The sequence below is a fragment of the Lepus europaeus genome, chromosome 2 (genome assembly GCF_033115175.1).
Source record: "Lepus europaeus isolate LE1 chromosome 2, mLepTim1.pri, whole genome shotgun sequence".
NCBI lineage: Eukaryota > Metazoa > Chordata > Mammalia > Lagomorpha > Leporidae > Lepus > Lepus europaeus.
The window spans coordinates 47,353,328-47,372,945 of NC_084828.1; the positions used below are offsets into that span (position 1 = coordinate 47,353,328).

General features: G+C 39.2%; 1 protein-coding gene across 1 annotated transcript in view; it reads left to right on the top strand.

The window, feature by feature from the left end:
- The window catches only part of EPHA3 (EPH receptor A3), a 397,092-nt gene that overhangs the window by 218,901 nt on the left and 158,573 nt on the right, over positions 1 to 19,618 (top strand). The window lies entirely within an intron of this gene.

Sequence of the window (19,618 nt, forward strand, 5' to 3'; positions counted from 1 at the left end):
GTTAAGGCTTCTCCATTTCTTACCCCAAATATACAGATTGCTTAGAAAATGGGGCAAGCTGTTAATATCAATGCCTTCTATCCATTCAATGAGTAAAAGGCAGACTAGACATTTTTCTAAAATTATTTTTACAAATAGAAGTTAGAAAGAGAATATTTTGTATTAGACCAGAAGTTATTGAAACATATGAGGTAATGCATTCTTTTGTATCACTTCAACATAAGCAATAACCTTTGAGGTTTCTAAGTGGCTTAAAAGGAGATTTTATAGGTTGAAATATTGTCTTTTCTAGTTTTATGGCCAGAGCAAAACAGTACCCGTCTGGAATGCATATAATATTGCACACGGGGTTAATTAGGTTAGAGATGAATTAATTTGTAACAATTTCCGTTATTTGACAGGCATCAATAATATAGCATATTACTTGCATTCCAGGCATCAGCATACTTCTATGACCTAGTCAAAATCAATTTGGTAAAATCATGGATCATTTGAATATTTTGTTATTGATTTTTTTGTAACATCATATTTTATAATCAGCCCTGGTCATAAATGACTTTAATAACTTGAAGAAATACTTTAGAAAGTCATACTATTAATGACTGGAAATCACACTTTCTATAGTGAGAAGAAATCTTACTTGTTCTTCTTGGGATGAAATGTGAAGAGATATTTTCATGCATTCACTACAGCAAGGAAGTTCCTTTCCTAAGCAACCTCCCAATTTTTTGATGACATATTTTGTAAAGGAGGGAATGTGATGATAGCTTGTATATCCTGGTTATCATAACTCCTTTCAAACTCTTTTCATTTCAGACAATTTTTGGTTAAATTATTTGTCTTCTGGAAGTCCGTCTGTGTATTCAGACTACCAATTGTTTGTATAGACTGATTAGATAAGACATCACATCCGGAACATACGTGATGAGATGACAGGCCAGTGTGATGCAGAAAGTTTGCATTGCTGGTAACTGTGTTTCAAGGCATGGCATTTCTACACAGGGCTTACACTGATCAGGTGCGTGAACTTAGACAATTTGGTTGCAGAAATGCCAAGCAGAACATACTGACAGCCGGCGCCAAGGCTCAATAGGCTAATCCTCTGCCTTGCGGCGCCAGCACACCGGGTTCTAGTCCCGGTTGGGGCACCGATTCTGTCCCGGTTGCCCCTCTTCCAGGCCAGCTCTCTGCTATGGCCAGGGAGTGCAGTGGAGGATGGCCCAAGTGCTTGGGCCCTGCACCCCATGGGAGATCAGGAGAAGCACCTGGCTCCTGCCATCAGATCAGCACGGTGCGCCGGCCGCAGCGCGCCAGCCGCGGAGGCCATTGGAGGGTGAACCAACGGCAAAAAGGAAGACCTTTCTCTCTGTCTCTCTCTCTCACTGTCCACTCTGCCTGTCAAAAAAAAAAAAAAAAACATACTGACAGTGTGTACAAAAGCAGAAATGGCACTGTCAAAGGATGATGGCAATATAAATTGCAAGACTTGACATTGGCTATGCATTTTCTTGTTGTATCTGTATTTGGAATTTTAACACTTTACACAAATGCTTAGACTTTGTTAATTATGTAAATCTTGTGGAATCAGAATTTCACACCCACACAATAGAGAAACAACCCATGTGTATAGGCCAAAATCTAAGTCCTCAATCCATATTTCCTTCATTCCCATACATATCGTATTTTATTCAGAATATTTTTTAAAATTTAATTTTTTTGAAATGCAGAGCTACAGAAAGAGAGGAGGAGACATAGAGAGAGGTCTTCCATCTGCTGGTTCACTCCACAAATGGCCACAAACCAGAGCTGGACTGATCCAAAGCCAGGAGCCAGGAGCTTCTTGCTATTCTCACACGCAGGTGCAGGGGCCCAAGGACTTAGGACATCTTTCACTGCTTTCTCAGGCCATTAGCAGGGAGGTGAATTGGAAGTGGAGCAGCCAGAACTCATACCAGTGCCGATATGAGATGCCTGCACCACAGGAAGATGCTCCACTTACTATGTCACAGTGCTGGCCCCTTTCAAAATATTTTAATTTTGGTCATGCTTTTGTTGACAATATTGACCTCCAATATCTGTGTACCCCATTCAAACTTCATCTTCCCAGTGTCATTTAATCCTTTTTCAGTGTCCAGACTGAAGACAATTTCCTGAATTTTTGTTCATATAAATCATTTCTCCTTTTTTTTCTTTCAGAGAGATTGAGTGTGAGATAGAAAGAGAAGGAAGAGAATAGAGGTTGAGCTGGGAGATCCTATTGTGGAACATGTGCTAGGTGCTATCAATGCACACACATACACATCATTTGAATGCATGGCAGTTAATTGGGTCCAGTAAATACTCCCTGTCAACTTTGTATCAGGTAGTACTAAGATACCTTATACATAAAGACATATAGGACATAACAATTCTTTCAATGAATTGATTGGGTAATAAGACCATGAGTACCAAAGAAAGATAATAGCAATTGAATATACTATGATGAAAGAAGGCTGCACAGATGTTAACATTACAAACAGGGATGCCTCATGGTGACTGGGCTTCCAGGGTGGTAGGAAAACTGATGCTCATAGAAGTTAAGCATAGTGGCCGGTGCTGTAGTACAGCTGTTGCCTGCAATGCCGGCATCCCATATGGGTGATGGTTCGAGTCTCGGCTGCTCCACTTCCTAGCTAACTCTCTGCTATGACCTGGGAAAGCAGTAGAAGATGGCCCAAGGGCTTGGGCCCCTGCACTCACATGAGAGACCCAGAAGAACTCCTTGCTCCTGGCTTCGGATCGGCGCACCTCCAGCCGTTGCAGCCATTTGCACAGAGAACCAGTAGAAGCTTTTGCTTTCTCTGTCTGCCTCTGACTCTCTGTAATGCTGCCTTTCAAATAAATAAATAAATCTTCAAAAAACGAGTTAAGCATAATGACAGGATCCACAAAATCCTATCTCAAGTAACAACACTGTACCAAAATCTCAACCTATTCTGCTAGAAGACAAGCTTACCTTTGTGTGAAAATGAAGACTTCAAATCATCTGAGTTGATGCCATAAAATATTAAAATAGCTTCTCTTTCTTAATTACACACTGCAATGCAAATTCCATACAATGAAGAATTATTGGTAGCTGTCAGTTGAGGCTCATTGTATAAGAATTTACTTTTCACATGTTCCTACAACTCTTACAAATGAATTAAAGTATCTTTATGTTTGTCTTAACAATGGCATGTGTATATGTCATTTTATAATATTTTTGCACCATAAATAGCAAACACTAACTTGTTGAGAAGGAATGTATTTAAGTAATAGCTGTGTTCAAAATGTTCAGAATTCTGAGAACAAAAAGTTTCTTATATTGAAATAAAGGCATAATCCTAACAGTGATGCTTTTATTCTTAGTAAGGTATTTACTATTTTTATTGGTAATGTTTGGAGGAAGAAGAGTCAATATACATGTACAAAGACCTCAAATAGAAAATGAGAAAATGATGAGGGAAACCGGATGAAAGTACCAACAACTGCTTGCCGTTATCTTCCCATGATGCCCCAGGCTTTCACTTCATTTGGTGCAGCAGCATTTCAGGGGCCTCCAGCTGTGGTCAGAATAGTGTTCATCTCATGCTATTCCCTAGTGTCCCAAAGGTGTTTAATTTTCAAGTTAGTTGACACAGAGGAATAGAAATTCAGCAAATGAAAGAGGAACTCGACAAGAAACCAAAGGTGTCTACAGGGATATTATCTTTTCTTTAGGGTAAGCGCATTCTCCACTGTAATCATTAAAGCATCTTGTGTCATATTCTAATCCTGGGAGAGCAATGCTAAGTAGATGAGAAAGACTATTTATTCTAGGATATGGGATTTTAAATACAACAATTCTGTGATCTTCTTTTAAGCTATAGGGCTTCATGGCAAGAGTTTTTAATCCTTGTTTAAACTTAATGAGCCTACTGTTTATAATCTTGATTAACAAAAAATATTTATTAGCTTACAGCAGTGATATATAGTACCATAAAAACTCTGGAAGTATTTTGTGACTCCTGAAAAATCATTACTGGAATATTCAAACATATTAACTATAATTATTCAGGCAATGAGTAATAGTGCATGTTTACGAATAATTGCTATAAATTTCTCTAAGATTTGAAATTAGAAATAAATTCCTGAAATAGAATCAATATCATCTTAGTTGTTAAAAGTTAATTTTACATGTATAGTAATTGACACAGGAAGGAATGATTCATACTATAAATGGAAGTGGAGGTGTTTCTGCTTCTCCACAGGGAATTTCACACACTGGCTTGTCATGTGACAACTGTTCTCAGATTTCAATATATCCACACATGTATGGCGTGTATGCAGAGTGAAATATTAGCAAAATCATATCCATCCCAGATTATCCTGGCCCAGGAATCTGTTAGTTGCTTTGAAAGTGCTCTTCTGTGAGCTTAATGGGAACATTATGTGAGATAGAAGATCTGATGTCAATTCAATCTCCAGTACCCACTGTCTACACCACCTAAGACAAATTCCCTCAATGTAAAGCAGTATCCAGTTGAATAGCACCACTCAGGAAAAGAATACAGGGCTGCAGTTTCCAAATCGGAACTCTTCTTTCTTTCCCATGAAAGGATCCATTTAAATAAGGAAGTTTAATCTAAAGCCTATAGTTTAATCTAAAATATTTTCTGCTCTGAGAAATGTTCTAATAACGATTAATTTAGACAGTTTTGGAAACCCATGGGCATAATACTTCCTTCAATTGTTTTCTCTTCATTTATAAGCACCTCAATAATCCCCTTCTCATTTGCTGATTGCTTGTGAGTTTGAAGAATGTTTAATTCATTACCAAGTAGAGTTTGGAGAGAAACAGAAAGGAGTATGACAGAGTTTTATAAACCAGCAGCGACAATGTAACTGGTTTAAGTGTAAATAAATGAGGCCGGTGCCGTGGCTTAACAGGCTAATCCTCCACCTTTTGGCACCGGTACACCGGGTTCTAGTCCCGGTTGGGGCGCCAGATTCTATCCTGGTTGCCCCTCTTCCAGGCCAGCTCTCTGCTATGGCCCTGGAAGGCAGTGGAGGATGGCCCAAGTGCTTGGGCCCTGCACCCGCATGGGAGACCAGGAGAAGCACCTGGCTCCTGCCTTCAGATCAGCGCAATGCGCCGGCCGCAGCGGCCATTGGAGGGTGAACCAATGGCAAAAAGGAAGACCTTTCTCTCTGTCTCTCTCTCTCACTATCCACTCTGCCTGTCAAAAAAAAAAAAAGTGTAAATAAATGTACTGTAGGTAAAAAGAAATCTCTAAGTATGAAATTAATAAAAGCCTTAGGAAACCTCCCGCAAAGTTCCTCAACAGACAGGGCTAAACCAGACTGAAGCCAGGACTCCGCAAGTCCATCCAGATCTCTCATGTGAGAGACCAGTACCCAAGTATTTGAGCCATTACCTGCTGCCTGCCAGGATTACATGAGCAGAAGGCTGGATTGGAACTGGAGTAGCTGGGACTCAAAGCAGGCACTGTGTTATGGGAAGCAGATATCCCAAATGGCAGCTTAACCCCCTTTACCACACTGTCCACCCTAGTGCTATTGAGCTTTTTGGCTGTGGAAACATGATTTAAATCTTTAATAGCTTATGCAGAGTCTGATTACATTATCTTGTTTCTGAGGTTACGATTGTCATAAAATGAGTCTAAAATATTAGTAGAATTATTTAAGTTCTGTCACATTTGCTCAAATGAATCTCATTTATTGAAGAGTCCATTTAAAAACAGTAGCTGTACATACTTGCACACACACACAGAGAGAGAGAGAGAGAGAAAGAGAGAAAAGCAGTACAATAAGTATCTTATTGAAGAGCGTTCCCTATTTGGCACCAAGGAATTATTCAGGTATCTGCTGGGTCTTTGGAAATAATGCTGTGATCGCCTCAAAGAGCCTGCCAATCATTGCCATATGTGAATGTGGTTTTTGTAATCTGAACACTGATCACCTAGGATTTGGACTGATAGCTCTAGCCTTTTACTTCTCATTAACAGTGAGAAAAACTATCAGACAGAAGCTATTGGGCTGTGCCAACATGATCCAGATTGGACAAGCGGCTGAAACCTGAAAGGATCTGCATCACCTTAGGAATAGTTTTGCATTTACAGAGAAATAAGACTCAGGAGATGAACAATTTCAGTCGTGTATGTTGTGAAATTTAGTAAAGTCTCTTTCTAGAATCAAGGATAAGGGAGGGAAGGCAGCCAAGTCTGGATGTGTTTGCTAGTACAAGTGGCTGCCTAGGCTAAAAAACCACAAACTTCCAGTATTGGGAGTGGAGAGATTCTGCATAAAGACGCAAAGCAGCTTTCAGCCACAAGGTCTGAGGTAAGCATTTCAATTACTCCTGAGGGCACCTGTTACCCACGTGTGACCAGACGGACTTCCATATCCACTAAGAATTAAGAGCAAACATAGCTCTGGCCTGTTATGTTCTTTTAATTATGAAGGCATAGTTGGTATCTAGAGTCACACAGTGATAGTTGGAGCTTTGCGTACAGTTTAAAGGATTTCATACTTATCTGTCAAAAAACAGCCTTGGAAAAGAGAGTACTGTTTTGTGGTTAAAGTTTTGTTAATTGTATGAAAAAGTATGATTTTTTTTTAGATTTATTTTTTTTGAAAGGCAGAGTTATAGATAGGCAGAGGCAAAGAGAGAGGGGGAGAGAGAGAGAAGAGAGAGAGAGAGGGAGAGAGAGAGAGGCAACAATGGCTGGAGAGCTGGGCTGATCTGAAGTCAGGAGTCTGGAGCTTCTTCCAGGTCTCCCACATGGAAACAGGGGCACAAGGACTTGGACCATCTTCTACTGCTTTCCCAGGACATAGCAGAGAATAGGATTGAAAGTGGAGCAGCCGAGACTCGAACTGGCATCCATATGGGATGCCAGAACTGCAGACAGGGACTTTACCACTTATGCCACAGCTCCAGCCCTTAGATTATTTATTTATTTATTTGAGAGATAGAGTAACAGACAGAGGAAGAGACAGAGAAAAAGGTCTTCCATCCACTGATTCACTCCTAAAATGAATGCAAGAGCTAGAGTTGGGCCAACCCTAAGCCAGGAGCCAGGAGCTTCTTCCAGGTCTCACACGCAGGTGCAGCAGCCCAAGCACTTAAACCATCTACTACTGCTTTCCTAGGCCATTGAGGAGAGCTGGATTGAAAGTGGAGCAGCTGGATCTCCAACTGGCACCCATATGGGATGCCAACACTGCAAGTGGCGGCTTAACCCTCTATGCCATAGCACCGCCTCCCCAAAAATATATTTGCCTTAGAAGTCTCCACATAAACTTAATTTCTGTTTACAGCACTTGAGAACCAATCCCCTAATATTTTTAAGCTTTGGGGACGGCACTGTGGCAGAGTGGGCATCCCATATAGGCACTGGTTCGAGCCCTGGCTGCTCCACTTTTGGTCCAGCTCTATGCTTTGGCATGGGAAAGCAGTAGAAGATGGCCCAAGTGCTTGGGCCCCTGTGCCAGCATGGAAGAACTGGAATAAGTTCCTGGCTGTGGATCAGCACAGCTCCAGCCATTGTGGCCATCTGAGGAGTGAACCATCAGATAGAGGATCTCTCTCTCTCTCTCTCTGCCTCTCTGTAACTCTGCCTTTCAAATAAATAGATAATTTTTTTGATGCCCACCCTCTCCAAATGGCAGGAGGACACTGAGTTTCTCATGACCAGCATAAATACACAATCTTGTAAATCTGGGAGGAGTAAATATTATTAATCTTAAATCATCTATTAAGCAAAATAGGTAATCTCAGTACCAAATGATGGTTGTGAGTACATAAATAAACCTCAGGATCAATAGTATAGACATGGAGAAGATTTCAGTAATAGTACATTTATTATATTTCAATAAATGGTGTATTTATTATATTACATGGTGGTGATAACTATTATACCTAGGTAGACAGATCTGGAGAGCATGATTCAAATAGCATAAAATAGTCTACCTGGCTTTTTGAAGGCAACTAAATTTGTGCTTCTGACCATCTCAGTGAACTCCCTTTCCCATTCTTTTCACAATACTTCATCTCTCTTAGCTTCAAGTTCAAAATCTAAAAGCTCAAATTTATAGGATATGTAAGGATGACCAGCAATTATCCTGAATGAATTTTTTAAGTTACCTAGCAAATTCTAGAAGACAACTCTGAAGGAACAATGCCTCCATAGAATATGTCATTAACTCTGTCCTGAAGTCCAGTGGTACTATAAAATAGAGAAACGCAAGCAGACTCACAAACGTCAGAAGTGTCTGTTTTAACAAATCAAGAGGCATACTCATTCCGTCTCCCCCAATCCACTGCCGACCCTCCTACTCTCCGTCCCGTCATTTCTAAAGGGGAAATGTTGAATATAAATTACCAAGTCCAAGGCTTTATGAAACGGCCAGAAGAATGAGCAAGATGACAGAGTTCTCTCACTAACTTCCTATTCTTGCTTATGTTCCAAACTCCCAATGAGTCCCTGTGTTTGCCAACATTAAAGCAATGCATTTTTATATTTCTTCTATGAGATATTCTCAGCTTTCTCCCCCTCTTTCTGCCCCTAAAGTCTCTCTTCCTCTTGAGGAATTTAATCTTCTTATCACTTGCATTGTGGTGCATCTCCCACTTTGAAATAATATTATAGGATAATATCGTCATAACTGTGAAGACAAAATGACTCATCTCTATGTTTAGAAATTACACTTCAAGGAATGCAAATCTATTCATTGTGCATCATATTTTATGTAAAAGTCAGATATATGAGCATCATTCTATGCAATTACAAGAATTTATATCTTTCTTTCCTTTTTCTTTTTTTTTTTTTTTTTTGAAAGGAAGAGTTAGACAGTGAGAGAGAGAGACAGAGAGAAAGGTCTGCCTTTTCCGTTGGTTCACCCCCCAAATGGCCGCTATGGCAGGTGCGCTGCGCCGATCCGAACCAGGAGCCAGGTGCTTCCTCCTGGTCTCCCATGTGGGTGCAAGGCTGAAGCACTTGGGCCATTCTCCACTGCCTTCCTGGGCCACAGCAGAGAGCTGAACTGGAAGAGGAGCAACCAGGACAGAATCTGGTGCCCCTTCTGGGACTAGAACTCGGGGTGCTGGCGCCACAGGTGGAGGATTAGCCAAGTGAGCTGCGGCGCCGGCCTACATCTTTCTTAATAGTTTGAAAAAAAAAAGAGGATCGCTTTAAGATCTTTTGAATGATTCATTCAGCTAACAGTCTTTCTGATCCCCTAAGCATTTATTTTTGATAGCTATTATATCCTCTTTGTGAAATCCACTCATTCTCTTAGGGAATGAATTTCACAATGCCTTAAATACAAATCTCTTTTCTATCTTAGAACAAATACTAAACATAAACATAAAAATAACTAAAATAAAAATAGAAAGCCCAGAGTTGGTTAACCAATTTCATTTTATTTTTCTTTGTTATTTGATAAATGCCAATTAGGCATGAAATCATTCAAACCAAATATTGAATCCTTTTAAATATAAAACTTTCCCTAGTTTGCAATATCATGTACTAATAAAGTAGACACCCACTGTATAAATGGCATATCATTGATCTGTTTAAAATTCATTGACATTGGCATTGTAGGATAACCTTCCACCTGTAGCCCCAGCATACCACATAGGCACTAGTTCAAGTCCCAGCTGCACCACTACCGATCTATCTCCCTGCTGATGGCCTGGGAAAGCAGTGGAAGATGGCCCAAGTGCTTGGGCCCCTGCTCCCTTTTGGGAGATCCAGAAGAAGTTTTGGCTCCAGGCTTCAGATCAGTCCAGCTCTGGCCATGGCAGCCATTTATGGAGTGAACCAGGTGATGGAAGGCCTCTATCTCTCTCTCTCTCTCTCTGTCTGTAACTCTGCCACTCAGTAAATAGATACATCTTTAAAAAAAATTGGCTATTAACCATATTATCACATGTGCTACTTTAATAAATTTCCAAAAATAAAAATGGGATGGAAAGTTGATACAATGATGTGAAGTGTTAATGCATAAAATGGAAAATTGAAGTTATTTCCTAATCATAAATATTGATGGTATTTGAAAAAAAAATTATTAAATAAGTAAAGCCAATTGAAAGGACCTCTAGTAAAATACCATGAAGTTACCATTCCTCACTTTTCTGGATTGTTGTTTTCTCTTTTGAAGAGTAGACAATTAATGATATAAATAAGGGAGCAAACAGTTTTGCATTGTATGAAACCTTCAGAATTGTTATTTACTTTTCCTATGAGTTTTCTACTTCTAACAGAATTCCATATAAATCCTGGGTTTTAAAAATCTTGCTATTTTCTGGACACATTTTCTTAAGTGAGGATATAATTAATAGAGATCAAAAGTATGAATTTCAATTTAGGATGCTCTCAGAATTTTTAATCATACATTCCTCCTGTGTTACATTTAAAAAAAAATAGAAGAAAAAGACAAAGGAAGTTCTTAGACCCATGTGATAGAAACAAGTGCTAATAAAACCTGTGGTGAGTGTGTTTGTACAACTGAATATTCGGATGCACAATGTGTGTGTGTGTGTGTGTCTGACAAGAATTAGAGAAATATATGGATGTTAGCCCCACAAAAAACACATATGTTTAGTTATGCACTAGTCATGTGCATTACTTGTACCCAAAGCACAAATTGCACTCACTCGCACACACATTCATTGAACAAAATGTTTTCATTTTTATTATGTATGTACAATTTTTTGTTTGTAGGAATTCTTTAAGTTTTACATTTTTTGTTGGATGAGTGATAACATTCATGTTTGATGAATAAGTGGATATAGTTAAATAATAAAATAGGATTATCTACATTTTTACCTTATGTTTTCCTGTAAAAATATTATGAGCATATTTATATGTGACATGTTAATGCCATCATACAAATGTATGAGAACAAAGTAATTCATTTATAAATATTTTATAATTTTAATTGCTTTTCTAATTCAAGATGTTTAATTTCTTCTAGTTTTCCAGCATTGTAAATTTATATTTATAAATTATAGCATTATAAATCTCTGCTCATATACCTTTGTGTAGATAAACATACACAGAACCTAATTGTTCTTTGCACATTCATAAAAAATAGGTCCTTTGGAAATTATAGCATCAAAGATTTATATCATTTCTATCTCAGATTCTTAAACTAAGTGACATTGTATATTCCAAAATGTAGTTTTTATGCTCATTCTTTTTTTTTATTTTTTTAATTTTTTTTGATGCTCATTCTAATCTTTTAACATTACGTGGGTGACTATTGCATTGAGGACCAGGTCTCATGTTCTACTTACTATTCCAGTAAAAAGTAGAAAACATTGGGGCCAGCATCGTGGCTCACTTGGTTAATCCTCTGCTTGCAGCACCAGCATCCCATATGGGCGCCGGGTTCTAGTTCCAGTTGCTCCTTTTCCAGTCCAGCTCTCTGCTGTGGCCTCGGAGGGCAGCGGAGGATGGCCCAAGTGCTTGGGCTCCTGCACCCACACGGGAGACCAGGAGGAAGCACCTGGCTCCTGGCTTTGGATCAGCATAGCTCGGGGTGTAGCAGCTCTTTGGAGGGTGAACCAACAGAAGGAAGACCTTTCTCTCTGTCTCTCTCTCTCTCTCACTGTCTATCTGTCAAAAAAAAAAAATAGAGTAGAAAATTTCCATAGTAAAGATTATTTAAATGTAGACGAGATTAAGCCCTATCAAAATACCTTCCTAGGAATAGTTTTCCAAGACATTCTTATGTATTCTGGTTTAAAGAAAACTTTGAATTCTATTCTAAAAGGGTTCTGTGACTGTTTCATAACATATCCTGAGTATAGATCTCGGTCCTATGTGTTTTAACATGCACCATAATATCATCCCATAAAAATGATTCTCCTTTTCATTTTCTCATTCTCTCTCTCTCCCTCCTGCCCTCTCTAGTTTTCTGCTCATGCTTATTACATACATAATTCTATTAGTGGATCCCATTTTCTGGGCATTGGAAATGAAGAGTAGAAAAACATAACTAGTGCTTCTCATAGGACATATGGCTCTTCCTTCAAAGCGGACAACCTAAAACCTGGCAAAGCACATTCTTGAGACCAAGAGCTGTCAGCATTTTCTTTGTGGTAAATGTGCTTTAAACATATTTCAGTGTTACTGGCACCTGTCTTGCTATATCTGATGAAATACAAGAAGCACAATAAAGCCTTGTTACTAAGCTATCTCTGAGCCATACTAGATTGTGATTGATTCTGCTTTGTTTAATGGTGTGGTGGCGTTTTGCCTTAGGCCTTTTTTATTGAACAGTGGAAAGAACAGAAGAAGGAAACACTTGATCACTTTGTAAATGCTGCACATTGCAGGCAGAGTTTAATGACTGAACAGAGCCACTTCCAGTGTATTGAAATGCCTCAGCCTTGCCTCAAAGCATTGTACCTCTATTCAGATGGCAAAGAATAGAGTTCCTGTAAGATTGTGCAGTGCAGCTCATTTTGGGAATAAACAGTTGCTTTGACCTTGTACCGGCAAATAGACCCTGTCAGGCCTGGAATTGCAAGGCCAGGAAATCATCTGTTTAGTCAGTGCTGGTTCTGGTCATTAGTTTGTGTTTATGGCTGGGAATTGGTTATATAGCCCTGTGTATAAGGAGCTAGGGTCTGAATACTAAAAGGGCCCTATTTACCAAGGGCTTCATTTTTTAATTTAAAGTTAATTCAAATTGAAATGAGCCTTTTAACCCTTAATTAGGACCATGTTTCTTCTAAAAGTCAACCACATTAGTCAACTGGAGACAAAATTCACTTTGCAATTGAAAGGCTGTCTACTTTCTTTCAACAGTAGCCACCCTGGTTTACTAAGTGCATTTGTTTTCCTTTCATTATGGTAACTTTACCCATTCTCTGTGTCAGCATAGCTCAAACTCATCAATTACAACTTGGAGGGTAAGCACACTACGTGATTTGGGAATGAGGCCAGGATTCTACCTTGAAGCTCTTCCATAATTATTATTCATTATACAGGTAGTGCCTATAACACTCGAGATTTTCTACTAATTCTTTATTGTTTTCCAGGGCCAAAGTATGCTATTTTACCCCCTTTAGGGCCTAAAACACTTATTTCCTGTCTTATTGCTCCCCCTTCATAAACAGAGAATCAATAGGTTCCCAAAATAATTCTAATTTATCCACTGTAATCTAGTATTACTTTATCTTCCTTCTTTTATCCTACTCATACTATTGGAATTTCTCAATGGAAGATTAGCATTTGGCAAGGAACTGTTGGTTCCACTGTGGCCCATTTGGGCTTTTTCATTAAGTTCTGAGATTTGCTTGATAAATGAACAAGTATAATATTGCTAACTCAGCATTTAAAAGAATTAAATATTAGCTTAGCAAAAAATAGTCTTGAAGTTTTGGGTGAAACAGAAGACAAATGAGGGAATACATTGTTGTGGATAGCATAAGAATACCATATAGAAAGGTATTTTACAACTCACATTCTCAAGTGAAATGATTCATTGCTGAAATAACCATGCCATAAAAAATCATTTATCCTCCTTAAACCTAAAAATGGTGATGTTTGTCATTGTAAGAATGGGCCCCCCAAACAGTTCTATTTGGTCTGTTACAACAAATGCCATAAACTAGGAAGTATAAAAGCAACAGAAATGCATTTTTCATAGTTCTTGGGGTCGAAAGTTCCAAGACTCTTATTCTGGGTAGGGCTTGACTCCTGGTTCCCAAATGGCACTTGCTAGCTGTACTCCTGTGTTACAGAAGGGTCAGGACAGTGCTTCCAAACCTCTTTTATAAGAACATTAAGCCCATACTTGAGAGCTCTGTCCTCATGACCACTTCCAAGGCCATACCTTCTAACACGATCTCATTGGTGTTAGGTTACCAGGCTTCAGCTTAGGATTGTGGAGCCACACAAACATTAATTACTTTTAAGAAATAAAAATATGTATTTGATGAGAGTGAATGAATGAATTCAAACATAGGCACAACCTACTTCCTAACAAATCCATGGTGATCTACCTCTCATTTTTGATATTAGTTTAGACACCCATCTTGGGATTTGATTTTTGTTTAGAGTCTTAGCCTGTATTCCTGCTAAACAAAAGTCTTTCTACTTTTACTGTTTGAACATTTTATTTAATGGGGCATTAAGCCTTTGACTATAAAGTACATAAAATAGGGCCAGCGCCATGGCTCTTCCTAGTGGCGCTGGCACACTGGGTTCTAGTCCCGGTCGGGGCGCCGGATTCTGTCCCGGTTGCCTCTCTTCCAGTCCAGCTCTCTGCTATGGCCCGGGAAGGCAGTGGAGGATGGCCCAAGTGCTTGGGCCCTGCACCCGCATGGGAGACCAGGAGAAGCACCTGGCTCCTGCCTTTGGATCAGCGCGGTGCGCCAGCCGCAGCGCACCAGCCGTGGTGGCCATTGGAGGGTGAACCAATGGCAAAGGAAGACCTTTCTCTCTGTCTCTGTCTCTCTCTCACTATCCACTCTGCCTGTCAAAAAAAAAAAAAAAGTACATAAAATATGTTATCACAAAAATTAAAAAAGAAATGAAGGTAGAGGTAAGGAAGGAGGAAACTACTTTATATACTTAGATTTAAACCTATGAACAACATAAGTCCGTTCTCTTTTATTTATAAAACATAAATAAAAATAAATCAATAAAATAAAAAAAATGGTAGCTTTAACTCTTAAGTTCAAAAATTTCCTCTACAAAATGGGTAGAACACATTTCTGGAACCACAATTTAAGAAAAAAAAGGGGGTAATTTGCTAAACCTAAGAGATTTCAGACTTTTAATCACTCTTTGGATTTGCCACCCTGGAGGTGAAATCTGTGAATATTTTTTACTAGGGTCTGATTGACAGGAATACTGCAGGGTTACCTAAAAGAGGATGTTAATCAGTGCTCTGTCATATTGGCTGCATGTTTTCTTTCCTTTTAAATTTTATTCAGTTAAAAGACAAATATATAGAGAGATAGAAAGTGAGAGAGAGAAGGAGAAGAGTGGGAGAAGGAAATAGGGAGAATGGAAGAGAGAGAGAGAGAGAGAGAGAATGAATCTCTTATGTACTGGTTCACTCACAAAATGTCCACCACTGCTGGGCCAGGCTCAAGCTGGGATTCAAGTCTAGATCTTCCAACTGAGTTGCAGGAACACAAATACTGGACCCATCACCACTGCCTCCCAGGGTGTGCTTTAGCAGGAGGCTGTAACTGGGAGCTGAGCCAAGATTTGAACCCAGGCACTCCAATATGGCATGTTGGCCTCCCAAGCAGTGTCTCTTAACCAATAGGCCATGTGTGTGTACCCGATTGTGAGTTTTGAATATTGGTGCATCATCTTGATTATAATTTTAGTAGATAGTCCAAGGAAGGCGTTGACTATGCAGCTGGAATTTTTTTAGCTTAAAAACTATCACTGCATTGTGGTGTAACAGGTGCTGGTTCGTGTCCTGGTTTCCTCACTTTCAATCCAACTCCAGTAATGGCCTAGGAAAAGCAGCAGAAGATGGCCGAATTGTTTGGGCTCCTGACATTCATGTGGGAGACCCAAATGAAGCTCCTGTCTCCTGGCTTTATCCTGGCCAACCACAGCCCTTGGAGCCATCTGGGGAGTGAACCAGCAGAAGGAAGAAATCTTCCTTTCTCTGTGTGTGTGTGTGTGTGTGGTGTGTCTCCCTCTCTATATAACTCTGACTTAAATAAATAAATGAATAAATAAGAAAATAAATAAATAAATTTCAATAAACAAATAAAAACTGGCACGGGATAAATCTGAGTTCATATTCATATGTATATTGTTTTTGTGGACTCATTATTTTCTTTGATATTTTCTAATATGCTGCACAGGACTTCTCTTGAGTAGTGAAAGGAGACAAAGCACACTAAAATATTGATTTTTCTGCTCTTTTATTAACTTTTATCTCCTATATGTAATGCTTGCTTCAGCATATAAAATAATACTAAAATGAGAAAAATGTGTACATTGCTCTTTTAACTTAATATTTTGGTTTTTAGAGATGCATATTTTTAATTTATATTATAGTCAAAGACTTAATGCTCCACAAAGTGAAGAGTTCAACAAATAAGAAGTAAAGAAGACCATAGTTTTCCAGGAAAATAGGCTAGGGCTATGGAGCTCTAGCTTTGAATGCAAAGAATGGGGTATCATCACTGATCTCATCAAGATATCATCATTGCATTTACTGTTGAAAACAATGATAATAAAATGCATGTATTTATACTTCTCAGAGGTAAAGTCTCAAATACTTCCTTGAGGATTTTTTTGGAAGAGTGAAAAGGCATAATAAATAGAGTGGTACTTATGCACGTGTGATCTACTGCAGCGGAGAGAGAATTGTTTATGGGGGGAATACATTTACAATTGAACTTGTTATATAAAATTTCCATTTACACATTTGTCATCAGTGTGTCCTCCAGGATAATAATATTTTTATTCATGAATATATGAGGAATGATCAAAAAGTCTGTGGAAAACATGAACTATTTTTAAACTCCATTTCCCACAAACTTTTGTACTACCATTTCTTTAACACTCTTCTTTCAGCATATTCTCAGACTTGTTGAACAGTTTGGGTAGAAAATTTAGAGATTGTACTAGTAGCAATAAAGGTAAATTTTGCTAAAATGCTGTGCAAATACGGTGTGTCACCCTATCTTGAAGTTTACAAACTCCCATTGCCTTTCCAACCAAATATACACTTTTCCATCTGCATAAACCATTTTAGGCATCAAATAGAATATCCTAAAGAAAGAAAAGTCCAAGAGGATATTATCCTTTCTTAAATGGTTCTTAATAAGAAAGACATAAAATTTTTCAAGTAATTTCAGATGACTATTCAATATTATATCAGCAGTTTAGAATTGGTAGGGAAATGGCTAATCTCTTTTAGCATAATTTACTTTCAGTGATTGATTTATATGAAGCTAAAATAGAAAGGTCTCTTCCTTGTTCAATCTGTACACTGAGTTGTCTTGTTATCTCAGGGATCTTACTCTTTCCATTTGTGCTCCTGTTGTCCTGGCTGTAAAATAAGCAGATTAATATCTATCCTAGTAATTTCAACAGAACCACTATACGATTCAGTTGAGGTGGTGCATATGGAAGTTTTTTAGAAACAGTAAAGACATATGTAACAATTAAGGTGCTGTTATGAAGCTAGCATTGTACTTGACATGTAGTTGACACTCAGTGAGTATCTACACATCCATGGCTACAGCCTGTCAGCTATCCAGTGCTAGCAGATGCCAAGGCTTTCTCACAACTGTGTGTCACTTAACCTTCTAGACTTTGGTGCCTTTAGATGCAGATTGTAATACCCTCATACTGGTGAATGGGATTTCTTCTAATCTTTTTAGGTACTTCAGGCAAGTTACTCTATTCAATTAGTACATTTCAGCTGAGTTCTCTTTTTATGTCATTATGAATGCTTTCTGAAACAAGTGTCTGTTACTAGTCATAGAGGGGAGAGTGGTTGCTGGAGAGAGTTTCCTGGGTTCTTTTCCTCAGCCCAGTATAGAAATAAAAAGACAGGAAACAATTTGCAAAGAAGCAGAAACTGTTGTTTGATTTGCAGGGGACAGACAACTTCTGGTCTAAGAGGAGACCAGGTGGAATGCCTGAGAGGGACGCTCACTGTTAGGAAGCACCAAGAGTTTTAAAGGCATTCTATGGGTGTTTCCCTTGGATGGGAGTTTCTCAGATTGTTTGTTGATTGGCTTGGGGCTCATGGAGATAGCAAGGGTCTTTTGGAGACAGTCCAATGCTCCTTAGGGGCTCAGCCCCCTCCTCCGCTAGCTCTGGGTGGAAGATTATAACTAACTTGAAGGTATAATTTATTTATTTTTAAAAGATTTATTTATTTGAAAGGCAGAGTTACAGAGAGGCAGAGGCAGAGAGATAGAGAGGTCTTCCATCTGCTGCTTCACTCCGCAGCTGGGACTCGAACTGGCTCCCATGTGGGATGCTAGTACTGCAGCTGGCAGCTTTACCCTGCTATGCCACAGCGCTGTCCCTAAGGTGTAATTTTTTTTAAAGATTTGTTTATTTATTTGAAAGTCAGAGTTACATAGACAGAGAAGGAAAGGCAGAGAGAGAGAGAGAGAGAGAGAGAGAGAGAGAGAGAGGTCTTCCACCTGCTGGTTCACTCCCCAGATGGCTGCAACGGCCAGAGCTGGGCTGATCTGAAGCCAGGAGCCAAGAACTTCTTCCAGGTCTCCCAGTGGGTGCAGGGGCCCAAGGACTTGGACCACCCTCTACTGCTTTCCCAAGCCATAGCAGAGAGGTGGATCAGAAGTGGAGCAGCCGGGGCTCGAACCGGTGCCCACATGGGATGCAGGCACTGCAGGTGGTGGCTTTATCCACTATGCCACAGCACCAGCCCCCCAAAGGTGTAATTTAAAACCACTCAGTCACACATGCAGCACAAGGAGCCATTAGTGGGGGAGATGCAGGCTGGTCTGGAAACAAACTTTACCGACATTGCTGGCAGCCTGCTTGTGAAAGACATTCTACCTACATCTGAGGGGCCCACAGACCCCCACTGGACATCCTCAGTGTCTCAAACAATGAAGGTGTTATCTTTCTGATATTATATGAAATCGTGAGCTAGGTTCTTGTAGAGTCATCAAGTGCATGGCAAGTGTCACTCTGCTTGTCATGGCCATAAACTCAGTGTCACATGTAAGCAGGAGTGATTTTCACTGTAATATCTATAGTCAGTGACGTATAAGGAGTGGCTTCAGTTGCATTTGAGCAATCCTATTAGAACATAAAAGAGGTACCTCAAAGACTTCCATCAGATTTCTGTTTCTATTTCTTTGGCTTTTGTTTTGATTTTAACTTTGGCTATTTATTTTGAAATGCTGTGAAGTCTGAGTAAGGGAGTACTTGGGTGGGTGCAATTCTGAATGAAAATCAGGAATCTATTAGCAAACAGGAAACAGGGCTTACATATTGGGTACATAATCAACAGTACTTGGCACATTCTTCTACAGAACAGCTTGTCTTTTCACGTTGATCTGTTTGTATATTTAATTATGCTCCTTACTGGCCACCTCCCACTATCTTTCCATGATCTTTCTCAAACAGCGCTCCTGTGGAGCCTCTCCTAACCACCCAGTCAAAATGGAATGCTTGTTTGATGTGGTCTGTATTAAACACCTGCTGCCCACTTTCTACTGCAAGAGCCCTTTTGGTGTAGACAGAATTAGAAGGATTGTATCTTCATGGCTGTCAAGGAGCCTGAATAAGAGTAGCTGCCTGGAAAATATTTATTAAACCATCTGTGTTTGTGCTTGCTTATCATTTATTACCATCGTCTCTAAGGCTAGTTTGGGTTACATTCTTCACTTCTATGTTTATTAACAGTAATCCTAATAAACTGTGCTGTAGCTATAAAGTGATTATGTGATTGTCTTCTTAAAGTATCAAATATCCTGGCATTTATAATATTAACAAAAAGTGATTGTTTACTGAATACCTTTATGCCAAGTGTGGTAAAAACCATAGAAGCCCCCCCCCCCAAAAAAAAAAAAACACATACACAGATAAACTTACAAGCAAACATAATA